At 36.3% G+C, this 20,912-nt stretch overlaps 1 non-coding gene across 1 annotated transcript; it reads right to left on the minus strand.

The window, feature by feature from the left end:
• Positions 1-20,329: 20,329 nt before the first annotated feature.
• Positions 20,330-20,413, minus strand: TRNAQ-UUG (transfer RNA glutamine (anticodon UUG)). Its single transcript has one exon. It is a non-coding gene; the product is annotated as a tRNA-Gln (tRNA).
• Between the last annotated feature and the right edge of the window lie 499 nt (positions 20,414-20,912).

The raw sequence follows: 20,912 nt of genomic DNA on the forward strand, positions 1-20,912 counted from the left end.
GTCTCTTCTATGTGAGAGAGTCATGGTCACCAGCAGCTCTGGGATCACATGTTTTATAGCTAACAGTTTAAGGGAAAGAGAAATTTTTCCCTGTAGTATCTGTATAAAGTAACAGATAAAGACTAACTTGCATACCTTGTGTCACAGGACTTTTCCCAAGCCAATCTCTGTGGCCAGGAAGATAAAGTATTGTGATTGGCGGTTAAATGTACACTGAACAGCAAATGGCAGAAATACTATGATTGGAAGAGCTAATGTGATTCCCAAGGAAAGAGTTGCTGTTTCCCAAAGAAAATGGAAAGAGATACATAACATCTACCACACACACCACTATCATGACCATCATCGTCATCAACAACAACAAATATTTACTTCAATGTGTATGGATATAGAGTGAAAGGAGAATTTGAAAGTGTGGTAGAGAGGAGGTGGAGGTGTTCCATTACTTGTTTATAATCTGAAAGGCTATACTTTTTTAGTAAATAAATTAATGTTCTTAAGTTACAAAGGAGAAATTATTTAAGCAAAATTAGTTTCACAGTTAATGTATTTAAAAAAAAATACTGAAAGTGACTAGTGTTGGGCCCTGAGGTTGAGAATCTTCTATTATGAGCGGTGATAGGAAACTTGTTTCTACTTTGATTTCAAAAACTCATTTCACTTTGAAGTTTCAAGAAATATTGAGTTTCCCTAAGAACATCTCCCTTAAAAAAAACGATTGTGGAGTTTTTAAAGGCACTTAAATAAAAAGTAGTGTTTTTTTTTCTTTGCTAAATGGAATCATTACATTATGCATGATAATGAATCTAGGTTTAGAGTGATTCTTTTTGGTAGGACCACCTAGGGAATCAGATAAAATAAAAACTGAAAGGTTAGTGTTCTACAAAATCTAAATGGAAGACCAGGTATCAAAGTTTGGAATTATGTTTGAAATGATTTTTGAATGGATTCAATATTTGCTTAATTGAGGTTCTCCCTCAGTGAACATGAAGCTCCTCATCTTTTCTCTATGTGCTTCACCTCTGCTTTTAACGACAATTTAGGTTTTTTTAATCCTCAAAAATCAAGATTTGTTAATCCTTCTAACTACCATTCCATTCCCCAATGCATATGAAAGCTTTTGCTGAAAAGTGAAATGCACTCTGGTCTCCGTTTCAATGCATTCAACTTCCTTCTCAAATCCATGGGGTTTTGTTCTTGTTTTGCTTTTGTATTTTTTTTTTCATCTAATCTATCCATAACTCCTTTGAATGGCTGTTATATCTTTCTACTTTTTCGATGATTCATTTTGAACTGCTACACTATCTAATATTTATCCTCAAGTTACCTATAACTAGCTACTCTGGATGCTACATTATGCAATTATGCCTCAGTTTCCAAAGGCATGTATGTGCAGGTGAGTGGAGTTCATTCCTCTTCTTTTCTGCTGATTATTGACAGTCTCCTTCCAAGAAAATTCAGTGTCTGTCTCCTTACTTTCATTTCCTTGCAGATTCTACCTGACATCATATTCACATCTAATTACCTCTAGTTCAGTGTTTACATTTCTACATACCAATTAATTCTTTTCTTGCCCTATAATTAACATTGTTCAATGTTAATATTCAAAATATTCAAACGAATATCATCAGGTGGTTGTTATGGGGTCAAATTCTGAAATAAAATGGAGAAAGGCTTTGTAGAACATCTTTATTTGAAGTCTTTGCTATTTCTACTGGCTTTCTCAAGCAAAGAACTGTAGAGTGAGTTTGGGAGTGCAGCCCCAGTTATGCTAATTAGCTATGTTTTAAAAGATATTTATTTTGAGAGAGGGAGAGAGAGGGGCAGAGAGAGAGAGAATCCCAAGCAGGCCCCACATAGCCAGCACAGAGCCTGACATGGGGCTTGATCTTATGAACCACAAGGTCATTACCTGAGCCAAAATCAAGTGTCTGACACTTAACCGACTGAACCACCCAGGCACCCCACAATTAAATATGAATTAGTTGTATGGTGTACAACAAGTTCTCTGTCTCTCTCTTTTTCATTTGAAGATGAAGGTGATAGGTAACTCAAGTAATCCATAAGTTCCCTTCAAGTCCCCAAAGTCAGAGTATTTAGTCAGGGCAGTTAACACTAAGTGTCATAACAAATAACTCCCAAATTTTAATAGCTTAACACAATGAAAGTTTATTTCTTGCTCACATCACAGTTCAGTGCAAATCAGGTAGCTCTCCTGGCTGGATATACTCCAAGCAACAACTCAGGGATCCAAGACCTCCTATCTCATGTCTTTGCCATCCTCTAGGCCACCTTGAGGTCTCTGCTGTGGTTTTCACATGCAGTAGGCCAATAAGAAAAGAGATTGTGGGGAGTCTTGCGGGATATTTTATAGGCATATTCCTAAACAGCATACTTTAATTTGGTCACATTCCACATTCCATTGGTCAGAACTGTTGTATGGTCTTAAACTTATTTCGGGGACGTGGGGGAGGATTAGAAGCAGTAGTCTTTCTATATGCCCAAGAAGGAGGAACAAGCTTGGTGCGCTTTTAGCCAGTCTCCACCATAGCTTTCAATGTCATAAAACTATTAATTTCCTTCTATATCTCTATTACCCTATTTGCCATTCTTTCTGTCTCTATCTGTTGTTTTCTTTCCTGATCCTCATCATATCCCCCCGGCTACATTTCTATTTTATGTAATACTATGACCCTGGATTCTGGCATCATTACCAAGCTTTGTAAGAAACCTCATTTTATCCCTTTTTCCATAGAAAAACCTTCATATCAGTGTGCAAGATCACAGTTTTACCATTTGCTACTAAATGGTATGAGTCCTCTAGTCCCCAGTTTCCTCAACTAGAATAGGCTTACCTGAGAAAATCTATGTAAATCATTAGAGATATTAGTAGGTGCTCAAGACATTTTTGTTAATTTTTGTTCTGTTTCCATTGTCCCTGTATATTAGAAAAATTATCCAAACCATTAAACCTTTGTCTGCTCTATTAGAACTCTTTGTAAGAAAAACAAAGCTATTATCTTAAATTCAAAAGCCTATCCTACATACATAAATCAATTTTCTCTCTCTGACTTTCCACCAAATAAAAGCCTTCCTACTATGTGGTCTTTACATTTGCAATAGTCTACCTTCTCTATTCATCTAACCCTATTTCAAAAATATTTTAATATGAACTTCTTAGATATATCCAGAGCTGTTTATCTAATTTGTTGATGAAGTTAGTTAACATTCTTTCTGCCTAAATGTTTAATATTTCACAATCCATTACCATTCCTACCAGCAAGTGAGAGATTTTCTCAGTGTCTTACCCTAAACCATTATTTGAATAACAGTAACTATTGGCTAACATGAAATTTGGGGATTGTGTCTGGACAGATGAAAATTTCCAGTCATAACCATTAAGCATGGTAAAAAGTGCCTAATAGTGAACCATTGTAAGCTCATGTTTCTAAAGAGACAATTATATCTAAAAATCGGGGCTTTCTATATTGAACTGAATGATATTGGACAAATAATTTCCCTGTGCTCAGTTTCCTCAACTAACAAATATTCAGGTTATTTTCTGGGTTTATTCATTACCTAAAATTTATGCTTTATATTACTGGTGAGAGGCTTCTCATATTTTATAAGTATGTTTCCATTTATAGCAACATATTTTTTCTTCTTACAAATCTTATACACGCCTGTAGTAGGTTGAATAATGTCTTCCCAAAACTATGTCCACCCAGAATCCCAGAATGTGACCTTATTTGGAAATAGGATCTTTGCAGATGCAATTAAACTAAGATAAGTTCATACTGAATCAGAGTGGGCCTTAAATGCAATGAATGCTGTCCTTCTAAGAAGAGCAGAGGACACAGATATGCACAGAGAAGAAGGCCATGTGAAGACAAAGGCAGAGATTGAGTGATGCAGCCACAAGCCAAGAAACTTTCAGAAAGAGAGTTACCAGAAGCTAAGAAGAGGCAAAAAAGGAGTTTTCTCTGGAAACTTCACAGGGAGAATGGCCTTGCTGACACCTTCAGTTGAGACATCTAGCCTCCAAAACTGAGCAATTTAAATTCTGTTGTGTTAAGCTACCAATTTGTAGTATGGCAGTCCTAGGAAAAATAATACAACCCCTCCAACCATTTTAAATTATTATAATTACTCATTTAATTCGTTCGTCTTCACCATAACTGTAAGCTCCCCAAGTGATGCCTGATTTAGTGAAGTATACCTTGTATAACTCATAACCTGCTAAACAGAAGTCCATTAATAGTTATTGAAATGAAAGATGAATGAATAAATGACTAAGTTAATACTACCCTGGTACCATTATGCTATGTGTAATTAAAGCTTCCTAATAAAATAGGAAAAAGTCCATTAGTATCCTCAATCAACACTTCTCAAGTTTCATCTTTATGAATCATTTTCCAAAGTCTTATTTATGCATTAAGACAAGAAACAGAGCTTTTTGAGTATCACATTTTCTTGAATATGGATGCTTACACTACTGTTTTGAGGTTTCCTTCTCTTGCTATGTCTTCACTTGGTTGAATGCATAAAGAGGTATCTGAAAGGGCATCTTGGCAGTGAGATTTCATGAACAATGTGGACAATGGCCGCAAGGAGCATCCCATGCTCATATTGGTTCTGTTTGGTAAGGTCTTGCTTTATCTCTGATGACAAAGCTTATCCAATCACAGTGTTTGTTGTATCTCAATGCAAACTCTCACATATTGCTGATGAGGAAACTACCCAACATGAAGGGTCCATAACTGCATCATTACTACGGCAGCTATGGAAAACATTCTGAAACAAATTCTGGATACTATATTGTATGAAACTGGTGAAGAATAATATCCATCTTATTTCCAAGAGCTCTGTGGTTTCATTGATAACTATTAAGAATCAAAGTTCTTTGTGGGCTGGGATTTTGGTCAGTTCTATTCACTGCTATATCCCCCAGAACCTGGAAGAGTGCCTGGAACATTTTATATAACCAATAGATCTCTTGAACAAAATGTCCCTTCCTTTGAATCTACCTTGATGCTCATAGCTCAGTGACCAGATGCTGCTGCTTTATGTGTATTCTGTTATAAAACTAGAGTGGGAATTTGCAAATTGTAAAAGCTATGTCAGAGAGTTTTATTGCCAGAGAAGAGGTTTACCATACTCCCTACTCCTCTAGCAGATTTGGCAATTAACACTCCAGGTAGAGGGCTTCCCTCTTTCATGATTCCAGTGTTTACCTGATCACCACCTCTTCAGACTCAGATTGTGTCCTATAACAGATATGGCCACAGCATCATTTTTCAAGGATAGCTGATTCAGAGACTAGGGTCATCTGTTAAAAGTACCATATTTGCAAAAGCTAATTAGGTATACATAAGTACAATTTTAAGAAGTTGTGCATATTTAAGTTTTATCGCAAAGAAAGAAAAAGAAAATAAAGGAATACAATAGCTTAAATGTAATCTCAAGCCCTCCTTTCTCTTGTGCTTTCTTTCTGTTGCCTTTAGAACTATTATCTGTGGCCCACAAATTTCAAGATTTAGCACGTAACTATTACCTGAGGGCTCCATAAAATAGAGCCCTTCTTTCTTCAAGTGAAGATGAAAACATGAATACAAATAGTTGGAAGGGTTAGCACTTGTGATTTAGTTTCAAATCAAAGTCCAAATGTTGACTTCAGCTCTTTTCCTGTTTGGTCTTCATTTATCTCTATCTGGGCTGAGATATAAAGAGAACCTTCCACCCTATATGTCAGAAAAACTGCACATCTAGACACCTGAAAGGAAACCCTGGTTGGGAATTCTTCCAGACCTGGGGAGCTGGTTAAGCTTGTTTAAGGAAGAAGTAGAGGAGCAGGAAAATTCTAAGCCAAGAGAAGTCAGTAGGCTCAGAAAATCCACTCATCTGTCAGGCTTAAACCAGGGAACTGCCTTCCCAGCATAGGTACCAAACCAGCAGGCTCTGAACTCCGCCGTTTCATTCCTACTCATGCCTGCCACTTGCTTGTTATGTGAATTCGAACGAGTTTTGTACACTCTGTGTGCTTCAGTTTCCTTGTGTATAAGGTACAGAAAGTAGTCGTGCTTCCCTCATAAGACTGTTGAAAAGAGTAAATCTGTGAATATATGTGAAGTGTCTGTACGGTCCTGACAGTAAGCACTAATTAAGTGGTAGCTATTATGGCAGAGATGGATGTATTAGGTGATCTGAGCCTGAACCATTAAACATTTATAACATATAAATAACTCCCCTTTTCTAAATCTGTATTCGCTAAGCCATCTTATGATAACTTGTTCTTTCTAGAGGATATAGCATTCATAGAAGTAGAAAATATTTTAGCTGGTCATAAACATCCATTCCTCTTAGGACTTTTTATTTGACTCTTAAAAAATATGGACCAAGCATTTACTTAATTTTATGTATTATTAGAATCCTATGGATTAAAACTCCTTTTAATGGATTAGAAAACTGAGGATAACATGGGTAATGTAATTTGCTCAAGGTCATTTAACTACAAGCAGTATGGACTTTCTTCAAACTCAGGATTCTTTTTTTCTGCCATAAACCAGGTGGCCCTTTCTAAGCTGTAGCAAAAGGAAGTCTTGAGTGGTGGTAACAAGGGAGGGAATGTCTCTCTTTTTTTTTTTAATTTTTTTTTACATTAATTTATTTTTGAGAAACAGAGTGAGACAAAGCGTGAGCGGGGGAGGGGCAGAGAGAGGAGACACAGAATCTGAAGCAGGTTCCAGGCTCTGAGCAAGCGGTCAGCACAGAGCCTGATGCAGGGCTCAAACTCACAAACTGTGAGATCATGACCTGAGCCGAAGTCGGACGCTCAACCGGCTGAGCCACCCAGGCGCCCCGGAACTTCTCTTTTACCATAATTTGGGCTGCAAGTCTAGTTGAGGATGAGAATCTAGGTAAATTAATCCCTTGTATTTTGGTTAGGATAAAGACTCCTCAGCAAAAGTAGAGCTAGGTTGCATCTTGCTTGACAAATGGAAAATAAATTCATACAAAAATATTCACTTTGAATAGTCCCTACCAGGTGGTTTTCTACTGCGTTTATTTCATTTCGCTTGTTTTTCCTCTAATGGCTTACAAACTTTGGACTTCATCGGGCACCTGGAGGGCTGTGGCAAACACTCATTTTTGGGCCATCCTCAAAACCCCCCATTCAGAAAACCTGAATTGGGGCCCAAGGCCCTGTATTTCTAACAGATCTCTGGTGATGAGGACATTGCTCGTGCTGGCACCACAGTTTGTCTTAAAATCAACGGGAGCCGGTGTTCTTAATTTGTTCATGTGCAAACTTAGTAAAGCCTAGCTGATCTGATATTAATCTCTAACTAAAATCACTTTTTCTCTCTGTGTTAAGTACTTCAGGTTTTATTCATTAACCAAAAAGCCCTGGTACAAACCAAATAGACCTTGAGTTACCCAAGTTAGAATTAAAGTTATCTGTGTAGCAGCTCACAAGTCTCAGAGGGTCTAACACGTGTGACGTTTATGTCCTTTCGGTGTTTCAGATTATGTGATTATTAATTCCGTGAATATGTAAATGCTTTTCCTTTTATTATCTTAAAAAATTTATAACATTTATTCATTTTTGAGAGAGAGAGATGGAGTGCGAGCAAGGGAGGAGCAGGGAGAGAGGGAGACACAGAATCCGAAGCAGGCTCCAGGCTCTGAGCTGTCAGCACAGAGCCTAATGTGGAGCTTGAACCCACAAACTGAGAGATCATGACCTGAGCTGAAGTCAGATGCTCAACTGACTGAGCCATTCAGGCACCCCTCCTTTTATTATCTTTAACTGGGCATTTTATAGGGGCACCCGGGTGGCTTAGTCGGTTAAGCATCCGACCTCATCTCAGGTCGTGATCTCACGGTTCGTGGGTTCAGGCCCCGGGTCGGGGTCTGTGCTGACAGCTCAGAGCCTGGAACCTGCTTCAGATTCTGTGTTTCCCTCTCTCTCTGCCCCTACCCCACTTCCACTCTGTCTCTCAAAAATAAATAAACATTAAAAAAAGAGGGCATTTTATATAAGATGCCATATTATTATAGCATGTCCGATCAAATTTAAAGAATTCAGGACAGAATCTTCATATAGGGATTGTTGGGTTTTATTTGTTTTAGTATTGGTGGAGTTCACTTTAAGGACTTACGTTGAATTGAAAACTCTTAGGAGAGTAGTAAGAGCAGGGAAAACATTCACAGAAAAGAGTAAGTATTTGGATTTAAATGTTTGGAGATACTGTAAAACACTTATCAGCAAACTTTCCTTTATCTGTCACTATTCCTTTAGCATTTTACCTACATGCAGAATTTAGCGATTACCATATTGTGCTTTACCACCTCATCCCTCTCCACAGACAACCACAGAGTATTACCAGGAAATGTCAAGTGGAGGAAAGATGACAGCTCAGATAATTAATAAGAATAATAATGAGGGCAGCAACTATGTACATGTTTACCATGGTCCAGGTGCCTGTTCAAAGTACCTCATAAGCAGTATCCTATTTAATCTTCACAAAATTCCTATAAAGCAGAGTTTCTCAACATAAAAACTATTGAGATTTCAGGCTGGATAATTCTTTGCTGTGAGGACTGTCCTATGCATTGTATGAGGTTTCTCAGGAGCCCTGGCCTCTACCCACGACATGCCAGTAACGCCCCCCAACCAGTTACAACAACCAAAATTGGCCCCAGTTAAGAACCACTGATATAACGTATATAGTATTACAATCTCTATTTCATTGACGTGGTGTTGGAAATGTAAGTTCTCCATCACTGCACAGCTTATTGCTGTCAGAACAGGAATTTAAGTCCAGACCCTCATATTTGTCCCTTCTTGATTAGTTGACTAGCAGTGGGAGTCACAAACTTTTGTAGCCCAAAAGAGGACAAAGCATCTGTGACTAATTCCTCATAAACCCACCTTCCCTAAGTGAATGTTGCCATATTGAGGCTTTAAGTTGTAGAGTTTATATTTTGTCTCAGTTTTTATTAGGCCAAACATAAGTCTTTGAGTGCAGCCAAGGATTCATTCTATTGCTCTGAAAGCAATGCCTTTGGCTTGTGACTCAGAATAGCTACTAGTACAAAGCAGAGTTCTCACTGACATGGCTGTATGGGTCCCCAGTCTCTGATTATCAGCTGGCTAGGGTGAGATTTGTATGTGCATATCCATTTGCTTTGTTGCATATTTCTTTAGTTGGATCTTAGAATATTGTTCATAGCCTTCTCCCTCCCCACCCCCCGCCTATTTTATAGCAAAGTCCAAATGTGTATTCTTTTAGATGATTCATCAAGTAATATATGCCTACATGTCAATTGAAATTAAAATATAATGTGTATTTTAGATCAACCACATGTTTATAAATAGATAATAGATAGATAGACAGGCAGACTGATAGTCTGCTGGGTAAAGCATGGGATTTACATCACTGCTAAGAGTCAGTCAGAAGCTCATGATCGGGTCCTGAATGTCAAAAACTGGTGATTTTCTAACTCCTTTGGGAAAGTGGACTATTTACCAATAAAGCAATTGGGAGTAGGTAGATATGGTTAATATAGGGACATTTACTCTATAATAGAACACATTGAATAGATATGGAGTTATAAATTATTGTTATTACTGTAATTATAGACAGGAGAGACAAAGAACCCATTATTTTTATTTAGGCTATGATGTTAAGGAAATGGATATACCTTTCCAGAATAATACATACACACACATATACACACAAAATCACATGTTTGACTTATTGCAAAAGATCCCATAAGACTTGCTGGGATTGAGTAACTGTCATAAAATGTACCTATATGCTTCAGTATACTTAGGTAAATATTTTCAAAGGTTTAGGACCCATATGAAGAAAAATATAATATCTCATTAAAGTATATAAAACAAATTTCTCAAAAAAGTTTTTTAGATGAGAAATAATATAATAAAAATCATTTGTGCTTCTAAAACTAGTATGTGCACCTAATTATATTCCAATCATAATTCTAAATGGGAATTTCTGAAAAATTTATATGCCAAAATGGATTTTATAGATCTCATTGTCTCTCTTTTCTTTTACTTTCTCTCTCTCTCTCACACACAAGACTTATGTAAGAGAACATAACTACAGTGAGTTCTATAAAACAGAGATACGCAATTAGTCTTTTATCAGCATGACATAGACAGATAAATCCATAGAAGGAAAAGGGAATATAGAAATTGATTGTAGTTTGTAACAGATGTTGTTTGTTTGTTTGTTTGTTTGTTGACAAAGGTAGAATTTTCATTCCACAGGGAAGAGATGGATCATTAAGATTTAGCCCTGGCACAATCAGCTATCCATTTGTTTCTTATACCAAATTTCAGATGGATTAAAGGCTTATTTGTTAAAAGTAAAATAGTAACATTTTTGCAAAAATGTGGGAAAATACATGTAGAATAGTTAGCAGCATGTGTGACCTTCTTAACTAAGACTGAAAACCCAGAAGCTATAAGAGATAAGGCATATAAATTTGTAGCAAAAGATAACAGAATCAAAGATGTATAATAGGTTTTGAAAAAAAATATGTGCACTGGAGAATATAGACAGAGGGTTATTTCTATAATACACACAGGGCACTGAAAATTTGCTGAGATGAGACTAGAAGCTCAATAGAAAAAAAAAAAGTATGAAGAATCAATTCACCCATATCATCTTCAAATGATCAAGTATATGAAAATGGTGCTCAAACTGACTGTTCAGATGGATATAAAATAAAGTAATGAAGAGATATCACATTACCCTCATGAGGCTGACAATAATTTGAAAGGGTGATAACTTGACATGCAAGTGTGAAATCTAAAGTATTAATGACATTTTGGAATGCATTGTCTATTAAAATTAAAAATGCATTTACCCTGTGACACAGAAACCCCCCTTGTTAGTCCATCCATAAAACAAAGCACAAGTAGGAAGGATATTTATTATAGTGTATTCATTGTAGCCAAACATTAAATGTGAAGCAATGACTCTTCAAGGAAATGACTGCAAATATGGTAAATTCATATCACAGGCTATTTTTCAGCCATTAAAAAATAATGAATTAGGGACACCTGGGTGGCTCAGTCAGTTAAGTCTCTGACTCTGGATTCTGGCGCTGGTCATGATCTCTGGTAAAAATAAAGATTTGGTGGAAACAGGACACTTGGGGGAAATGTTTTGAGTATAAGTAGGTAGAGGTAATGATTCTTAGGAAGAAAATGAAGTGGAAGATGGAAATCCATACTTGTTCTCCATTAGCACTATCCACTCACTGATGCTTCTCCTCACGTTACTAACATGCTCTGTTTCTCTGTTTCCTTCCTTCCTTCCTTCCTTCCTTCCTTCCTTCCTTCCTTCCTAACTCCCTCCCTTCCTCCCTCTCTTCCTCCCTCCCTCTCTCCCTCCTTTCTTTCCTTGTCTCCTTTCCCTTTCTTTCTTTCTTTCTTTCTTTCTTTCTTTCTTTCTTTCTTTCTTTCGGCTTTTTGTCTGTCTCTCTGCTTGTCATTTTCTCTCTATTGCTTCTGTCTTCCATGTTTCACCCACTTCGTGCCTCTAGTCACACCATTGCCATGTTCGCTTTATGTTTTCATTTTGTTAATATTATTTTAGTAAGGTCTTTGTTATAAAGCAACTTAGGATAACAAAAATTTTCTCTATCCGGTGAAAATAAAAAACCAAGGGAATGCATTTACTTGACAGACCAGGAGCAGATAGTATGTACTTCAAAGGCTTCCACCATTGCAGATAGGGATAAAGAAGCTTCCTCATGCTTTCTGTCTGCCTGATTGTGGCAGCCAAGATTGAATGAGGCAGATCAGGCATTAACAAAAACATGGGATGGGATGGGGTAATTTTTGAAATTCAAAAATAACCTTGTAAACAGAAAAGAGCCTGATTTACTCCAACATAGAAATCTAAAATCTAAAATTTGAATTTACATTTAAGAAAAAAGCCAAAAGAGATTGTGGCACAAAAAATTAAGGCCAGAGGGATGAGGGGGCATGGACCCAGAGATGGGGACATCTCGTCCATTAGGTAGACAGAGTGCCTAGGATTCACAGTACCTGAGAAGTCTCTGAGCTCACAGGGGATTGAGAAGCTCCCATTTCCTGTGGAGAAAAATACTCTTGGGTGATCCTTGTCAAAGACCATCCCTCGTTGTTTCTATGTAAGCTCAAAGTCATGGCCTCATTTGGTCAGTTTGTTGTTGTTTTGATAGAATATTCAAGGAAAGTCTAGGCTTTTTATCGGTTACACTCAGTTCCTTACCAAGAAAGAAACCAGGGAGAACTATACAATTCAAGAGAAAACTTTTAAAATCAATATAATTTGAAAGTGTCAAATGTTAATATTGGTCATGCCTACACATAAACTCAAACAGAACAAGCATAAAAGTTTACACATTATGTGTCATTGCCTGCAATTTTTTTTCACAAACCACCTAAGGGACTTGACCTCCACAAAGCTACCAAAAGGGGAAGTATTACTGCAGCCTTCTTGGAGATATTTTCTATCTCTTTCTATCTCGATCTCTATTCTCTATGACAGGACAGGACAGGAGAAAAGCTGTTTAGAAGGTCCATTTTGTTCACCTGTACTTCCTTAGGATCCATCATGCCTGGCATGTTGTAGGCATGCAAAACATACTTGTTAAAAAAAGAATAAAGGAATGAATAAGTATAGGGTTCATTCTTGTATACTCATTGTCCAATTCTGCCTATTTGCTGGCTCTACCTAATAGCCCACTAGCTTCCCAAAGAGGACCACTCCAGAAGAGCCCTGGGCCCTTTTACTTATATATGTTTCCTTCCTGTAACTTCACTTTCTTGTTACTGACCCTCCCTTTTCTGTCTTCTGACCACCATCTGTCTTCTGCTCCAATGCTCCCAACTTCTCATTCTGATTGCTGTTTCCTGATTTCAAATCTGCCATCCTGACTTGATAAACTCATAGATCTACTTGTAATGAATTCTTTGTGATGGATGATTCTTGGTTCTCCCTCTCCTGCTGTCCTGCCTCTTAGGTAACCTTCAATCCACGGGACAATAGAACCCAGGCAGCTATAACTTCATAATGAATTCAGGGTTTAAAAGGTTGGTTCTCCTATGTTTCTTACCGTCCTCAATAGGCTGCCTCAAGTAGCTTCCTCCAGAAAGTTATTATTATAGTTCACTTGACTCTCAGTTACTAACCCTTCATCCAAAATTGCAGTTCTTATCCAATCAAACCTTTGAAATTTCGTATTAACTCTCTGTGATCTTATCATTTTTATATTAAGGAAATAATTTCTGTTACCTCTCCAACTTGAAAGACCTTGGACAGTTACCCATGATGACAATACATAATCTAAAACTTCAGACAAAGAGAGAGTGCTTTTCACTTTTTGGATATTTTCTGATATTAAGAAAGGGGAAAAATTAGAATCAAGTAAAATTTTTATGAATTAGTTCCCTATAAAGGAATACCACATAGCATTGTGTTTACAATGTTCTAGGGTAAGTAGTGCTAAATAAAACAGAGAAATGAGCTGTCTGCACATTTCTGGTACAAATCTTAGCAAACTTTTAGGTGTTTTGCTGACATACTGCTACCCTTCCACATGCACATACACACATACACCACCCCCCCCCACACACACACAAATAATCAAGTAAACAAATCTGGGGAGTAATAGATTTAATGAAATCCCAGTTGTTTTTACTTACCTGTACACATTCTGGTTGCGTTTATTTGTCTCTACTCTCAGAAACTAAAATGTCAAAGTGAAACAGATGGGGTTGATTCTTGGAAGGATTTGATAGGATTCTTATCTATTGCAGCTAATTACAAAGAAAAAGAACCAGGCTTTCTTCTGGGTATTTAGAACCTTGCTTCAGGCTCCCAGCTTCACATCTGAAAAACCCAAATGAGCTTTAAAAATAATACTGATGTCCAGTTCTACCTTGGCCCAATTAAAACAAAAATTTTGACCAGGGGTCAGGGGGGAGGAAGGGCAGGAGTAAGCAATGTATTTGTCCACACTTCCACAATGATTCTAATGTGCAGCCAAACCTAAGAACTACTGATTCAGAAGGTACAGTTACTCTGTTATTTTCTCCTCTTAGAGAATAGCAGTTTATATTATTTTTATATGATCCTGGAACAATGAAACAAAAGTATGCAAAGCAAGTTATACTTCAGTAGGACCAAGCAAACGAGGCAAGGGATTTCTGCTTCATAACTGGGTAGGCTATTGTCAAAATAGAAACAGGTTTTAGGTTAGAATCCACTTTGAAATCCAAAGAATTTGCAACCAGCTCCCACAGCTGGAAAATAAACACAGAGGGTTTCTCCTGGCAACATACTTTTCCCAAACTCCCAACGACATTCTGCACGTGCTGCTTCCTTAAGATAATGCTGTTTTTATTATTTGCTGTTTAATGTTAATTACTTTTGTTCTTCAGAATTACTCACAATACATTTTGGAATCCAGTGAATACATTAGTGTCTCAGAGTATCAACACTTCTTCCAACCTGTCCTTCATTATTTCAAAGCTGAAAACCAACAATAAAACAAATGCTGCTAAATGATTTATTTCTCATCCACTGAAATATACTTTTTTGATGAACAGGAGAAATTATTCAAAGAATTTAATGCAGTCAAGCAAGGGATTCTAAATCTATACACAGAATTTCAAGTCCTTGTAAATAGGTCAATGACAACGGCTGAGTACTCAGAGATGCTTAGTACTATAATAGGAACCTAAAGTATATAGTTGAGATTAGACTTGACTTATGCCCTGAGAATTTTATAATCTTTCAAAAGAGACCAGATAGGTTGGCATTCAATGAATATGAATGCATACAAAGAAATATTCTGACAGAAACTGATAAGGAAAGGATTGTGCAGATCAAAGAATGAGCCGTAGTTAATTGAGGGAAATTTCCCTTGAGAAGCTTCCCTGAAATGGGCTCTGAACTTCAATTTAAAGTGAGGGATACGGTTTGGAGGACAGGAATGTTGAGACAGTTCCTTGTATATGTGATAAATTAAATGAGAGCTCTAAGAAGTGGATAAAATGGAGTGAAATGGCAGAAAAAAGAAAGCTCCTAGAGGTCTCTAATGGCTGTGAAAAGGGACAGATTACATCTTGCTCTGCAATTTTTCTTTAAAATTAGCAATTTACTGACAGTTTTCTAAATTAAATGCTTTATATGAACATTGATGGGTGGAAAAACATGTTTCTGTGATGATAAAAATGCTTTTCTCCTATTTTAAAAGTTAAGTAGCTTTTAGATATGGAATATTCTTATTATACCTCTCTTGTTATAAATATTGTTACTCCTTGTTGGATTATTCTAAAACAGGATCCCTGTGGCAGACATGTTTATTTACCCTCACCAAGTATCCGTGTGCTTTTCCATGTTTTTAAGCCCTCTTACAGGTAAATAGGACCATTTAACAGTTTTAGGTAAATAGACTATGAGCAGAATCAATGTACATCACTTTGCTGCCAAGGCATTTAAGAGTCAGTGTGTTCCCTGAAGTTCTCTCCCCCAGCTCATCACCCGGAAAGTTGATACCACTGATAGATTCAAGCAGAATGTGTGTCTGGGTCACTACTGGGATAGAAGCTGCCTGAAAGAGTCATCACATAGTAGTATGTTTTATTAGGTTATACTAACTGAGATTTTGGTTCCATGCCCTGGTATAGCCTAGGCTAACCTCACTAATGCACCCTCCAAGCTGTGTGTATGAGTAATTTTGTTTTTTGAGCTTTTTTTTAGGGGGGGTGAATTTCAGGAAAGTGGTGGCAACAGGGGAGGGTGGAATAACAATATATAATTACAGCTGAAGATTCATATTCCAGCTATATCCTTTCTCCTTTGAAATAAACTTCTATACAACTTGTCTAGTTAAGCTGCCTTTTTTTTTTTTAACATCATTTTGCTAGAATAAGGAAAGTCCTTTCTTTTGGGTTTTAAAAGAAGGTTTCATTCGTTCATAACATCGTACTTTGGCAACAGAGTCAACTTATCTCATTTACATGTTAGCTGAATTGGTCTCAATTCTTCTATTTGTTTGTATTAGTCTTCTAATGAATGACGACTAAGACCATGCCTATTTGCTGAAATTCAGCTAAGAGTTATCTCCAGCCCAAGAACTCAAATATGTCTGGGGACTTGTCCAATTTGTCCTTATAGTTGTTAAGAGATTGGTGAGGAAAATGAGAGTTTCACCAAGAATGAGAGAAGGATATATTTTCATATGGGCTAATCAGAGCCTAATGTAATTGAAACAAATAAATTATTCTTAAGTGAAATCAATCTCATTAAGTTTCTGCCATTGAAGTCCTTCACCTTATGTGTCCATCCCTGGCCCACACTTGAAAAGTGAAGCTGGTACTGTCATTGTGATGTAAATGGCTCAGCTCCAGGTTCTAAGAGCTTCTTGTTCAGTAGATAGCAGCCAACAGTCTTTTGCATTAATGGCATTTTGTTTTTTAATTTGGAAGAAAGCAAGGCCCTTCTTAACTTTCATCCCTTTCTTTCATGATAATGGTAGATGAAAAATAGTGTCAGGCAGAATTCCACAGTGATCGTCCTTATTAAAAAAGAAAGAAAGAAATAAAGAAAAAAACCCTTCAAATTTCATTAAAAGAGTTTTGCCCTTTTAAGAAATGCAGCACATTTGGCTATCATTTTCTCATATCAACTTTATCACCAAACATGTTTCAGAAGTAAAAATGTAATATTTTCATGTTTATAATAAGGGATATTGTTTTCAAAGACCATTCCTAATAAGCAACATGTTGATATGTTGTGTGGGCAAAAATGTATCTGAAAAATATTAAGTATATCAAGCTTCATCAATCAAAACAAATGGAAAATGGTGAACTATAATCAAAATATTTTCATTTATATTTAAATGGTTTTACTATACTTGAAGAATGGTAAATGTGTTTTTATAAATTCCTACTATCTGGCATATAGTTGAGAACTAGAAAATAAGCAATATAAAAAATGATTTACTCATATTTTCAGAGGCTGTCTGGATTCTCAGACAGCAGATGAGGTGAATTCAAATAGAAGGGAGGACAAGGTTGTTAGGCTTGTAGAAGTAGCAAACACATGGCATTGACCGTGGATCTAGACAGACCCAAGTTCAAATTTCAACATTACCCCTTACTAGCTGGGAAAATGTAGTGAAGTCACTTATTCTCCACGAGATTCAAGTTTCTACTTTGTAAAGTGAAAATAATCACATGTAACTTGCAGGAAATTGTGAAAATTAAATTTAATAATGTGCACAATATGTCATTATAACATCAGACTCATATTATCTTTAAAAATGGAAGGGTTATCTTTTATATATATTCTACAAATGTTTAAATAGCACCAGCTATATGCCAAAAAAACATGCTCATTCACAGATGGATATGAGTCTAGGAGAGGATCGTTGCGAGAGACATCACAGCTGCTCACTGACATGCAGTCCTCTGTACTTCTTGCATCACTGGAAGAAGTTCTGCTTGACCCCCTCGAAGCATCACCTAGCCAATTCTGACGTCTATAGACATTTAATTTCATAACAACAAAAAGGGGCAGTAGAGAGGAGAAACAAAAAGCAAATTCTAAAACAAGGAAAGCCAAGCAATATGACATCATTTAGTGAAGGGGAAAGAATCCTCATGTTTCCCAGCCTCCATGAGACCAGGCTATATTTAAGGACCAACATATAATCTTGAGTCATCCAGAATGATTAATAACAGAGAGATATTAATAAAGTATTTCATCATTAAAAAAAGACATCCTAAAATTTTGGAATATAAAGTGTCTAGTAAAGAGTTAAATTTCAGTTATGTGTAATATTATTTTATGTGGAATACCCCATTTCCTCTTGATAACACAGCATGTATTTATATATGTAGCAACATTAAGGATGACTCTGTGTAGATAAGGTGCTGGGCTAGGTACCATAGGAGAGAGAGAGGTAATGGGGACACTATTGTGTTTTTAAGTCCTTTTAACAAGTTTTCTTCTTTGAAAATATCATGTATCACCATAGAAGCCTTTGCATCCATCTTCCTACAGCATACCCACCCCCATCCATTTGCTATCTGGCAATTTAACAAAATGTCCAGATAAGGGGAAAAGCTACTTCTTTCCTTATTAGTTTCTTCTAAAAAAGTTTCTTCTTTCCTTATTAGTACATCAGGTTCCTTTTAGTCAATAAGGATGATACCACTGAGTCTTAAATAGGCATAAATTCAGACTTGTCTATCACAGAGGAGACACTGTACAACATCTTGAGGCAGTCACAAACACAGCTTTGTTCTTTTACTTTTGGGAAAATGCATCAGGTCTCAGTTTATATTGTCATTTCTCCATTAGAAGCTAATGAAATATTGAATTAGCACATCACGAGAGGAGCGTATTCCCAACAAAAAATAAAAATTATTTTAAGTTGGATGCTTCTGGTATCAATTTAATAGTCTTGCTGTACCTGAGAGGGTGGAGCACTGAGCAACCTGAGTACGGTTTTTAAACTTTCTGTAATTTCAAACAGTGCCATGTTCCTGCTGAAGTTTGTCACATGCTGTTAGAAGAAAAAAAAAAAAACAATAGATGGAAAACCAAAAGAAAATGTGTAGCTCTAATTTATTATGTTATCTCAGTAATTCCAAGTTGTAGGGTAGACAGGACAATGATTTTCTTCTTTCGAAGGACAGATTTCTCTTTAAGTCTCACTTTGTAAATCGTGGCTGAAACAAGTGCAGAGGCTTGAAGTGGAGTATTTGTTTAAAAATTCACTGAGGAAAAACGCTGTGTCAGATTCCCTTCCTGTCACCCAGTTCCCTCAAGGGCTTCTTATATGGCAAGTTTTCTACAGAAAGAATTTCATCCACCCTTAGCCTTTGTAGATACAGACACTTAATGGAAATTTCTGAGTGAGAGCGAACATTATATTACAGAAAGATTGGTTAGCCATAATAGCTAGACCTTAATTTCAAGCATATCATGACATGTTATATGAAAACGGTTTGACTTGAAGTTATAGCAGACTGTTTATTATATTCTATATATATTATATTCTATTTAATATATTATATTAATATATAATTATATATAATATATTAAATATATTATATTGTATTTCTTTTAAAGCAATAAATAATTTAGAGCAAAAATTAATCAGGGTTTCTAGAATATGAATGTTCCCAAATAGACTTCTGCCCTGGAAGAAATTTACATAATCATTTAACATGAACCTGTTAAAATAGCACATCTACAATCTATGAATCTAGGAATCTATATCAATGAATCTAGGAATCTATATCTATGAAGTGAAAAGATCAAATAAGCATTGAAGCAAATATGTCACTGCTTCTTCATGGATGTTGTACACAGCAGAATGTTTTCTCTTCTTAAGAACAGGCCCTACAGGGCCACAAGTAGGCAACACTAGGAGCTAAGTGGTGGCTGCCACCACCATCTTTCATATTCCCCTATTCCCCTTTATCACGCTTTGTCTCTAGAATACTCAATGTCCTTACAATTCAGATCCCTTTCTGGGAAAAAGAAACATTGCTAAAGCCAAGAGGTCTCCCATTGAGGAGTGACTGCATTCATTTCAAAATAAACTTTAAAATGTTGTAGGTCTTCTAGACCACATACAAAAAGGAAATCTACTGATTTTTAATGAAAGTTCTATGATATTAATACCAAAGCTTGACCAAGATCCCAGAAGAAGAAGAAGAAGAAGAAGAAGAAGAAGAAGAAGAAGAAAAGAAAGAAAACAATTAAACTAATTTATAAATAACAAGCAAAACATTTTGACTGAAAATCAGCAAACAGAATCAAAAAGCAAAGTGGAGAATAATACACTAATGGTCAAGTATATATGGAGTGGTTCAATCTTAAGTGTATTGGTATTATTTAAAATATTAATAGGATAAGGACAGTGACCCTCTACGGATGATGAAAAGTTATCTGATGAACTATGACACACATTCTTTATTTAAAACATTAGAAACCTTTCAACTAGGTTCAGTAACAAAATAGCATGGAGTTTGCCAAAACTATTTAACTTTGTTTCCTAGTTACTAATGGATAAAGTTAAGCAAAAGGGGGAAAATTTATGAAAATACAAAATGCGGAGATAAAATTACTTAGATAAAATTGCTTATTTTATTTATGTGAAAAAATTTAATGTTTTATTTTTTTGAGAGACAGAGAGAGACACAGAGCGAAGAGGGGAGGAGCAGAGAAAGAGGGAGACAGAGAATCTGAAGCAGGCTCCAGGCCCTAAGCTGTCAGCACAGAGCCTGGTGTGGGGCTTGAACCCACGAATGTGAGATCATGACCTGAGCCAAAGTCAGAAGCTCAACCGACTGAGCCACCCAGGCACCCCTAAAACTGCTTATTTTAGATAATTGTTTACTTAGAAGAAAAAAAGAATCAACTAATTGTTACTAAAGGTAAGAAAATTAAGTAAAGTGGCTGGGAAAAAAATTAATGTATGTGATCAAACAGTTGTCATAAATACTGAAACAACCACTTAAATTATATGTTGAAAGAAAAGATTCATATATAGAAACAACAAAAAGATAAAATATCTATGAATAAACTTAGGAAGAAATGCATAGGTCTATGAAGACAATATTAAAATACAATTGAAGGACATGCACTGTTTTAACAAATAGAAATTCATACCATGTTCTAAGATTGGAAGCTTAAAAAGCATAAAAATGTTAATATCTCCTGAGATAATTTATATATGTCAGGCCAGTCTTCCTTCAGTCAAGGCCTTCTATTTTAAAAGTCTGGATGGGCCCACTTCCTCCAATCAAATTAAGAATAAAATGTTTTTTAAGCTACACATACATTATACTTTACTTGATACAC

The sequence above is a fragment of the Lynx rufus genome, unplaced genomic scaffold (genome assembly GCF_022079265.1).
Source record: "Lynx rufus isolate CCGP_SWC_20201006 ecotype Redwood Valley unplaced genomic scaffold, mLynRuf1.p SCAF_5, whole genome shotgun sequence".
In the NCBI taxonomy this organism is placed as follows: domain Eukaryota; kingdom Metazoa; phylum Chordata; class Mammalia; order Carnivora; family Felidae; genus Lynx; species Lynx rufus.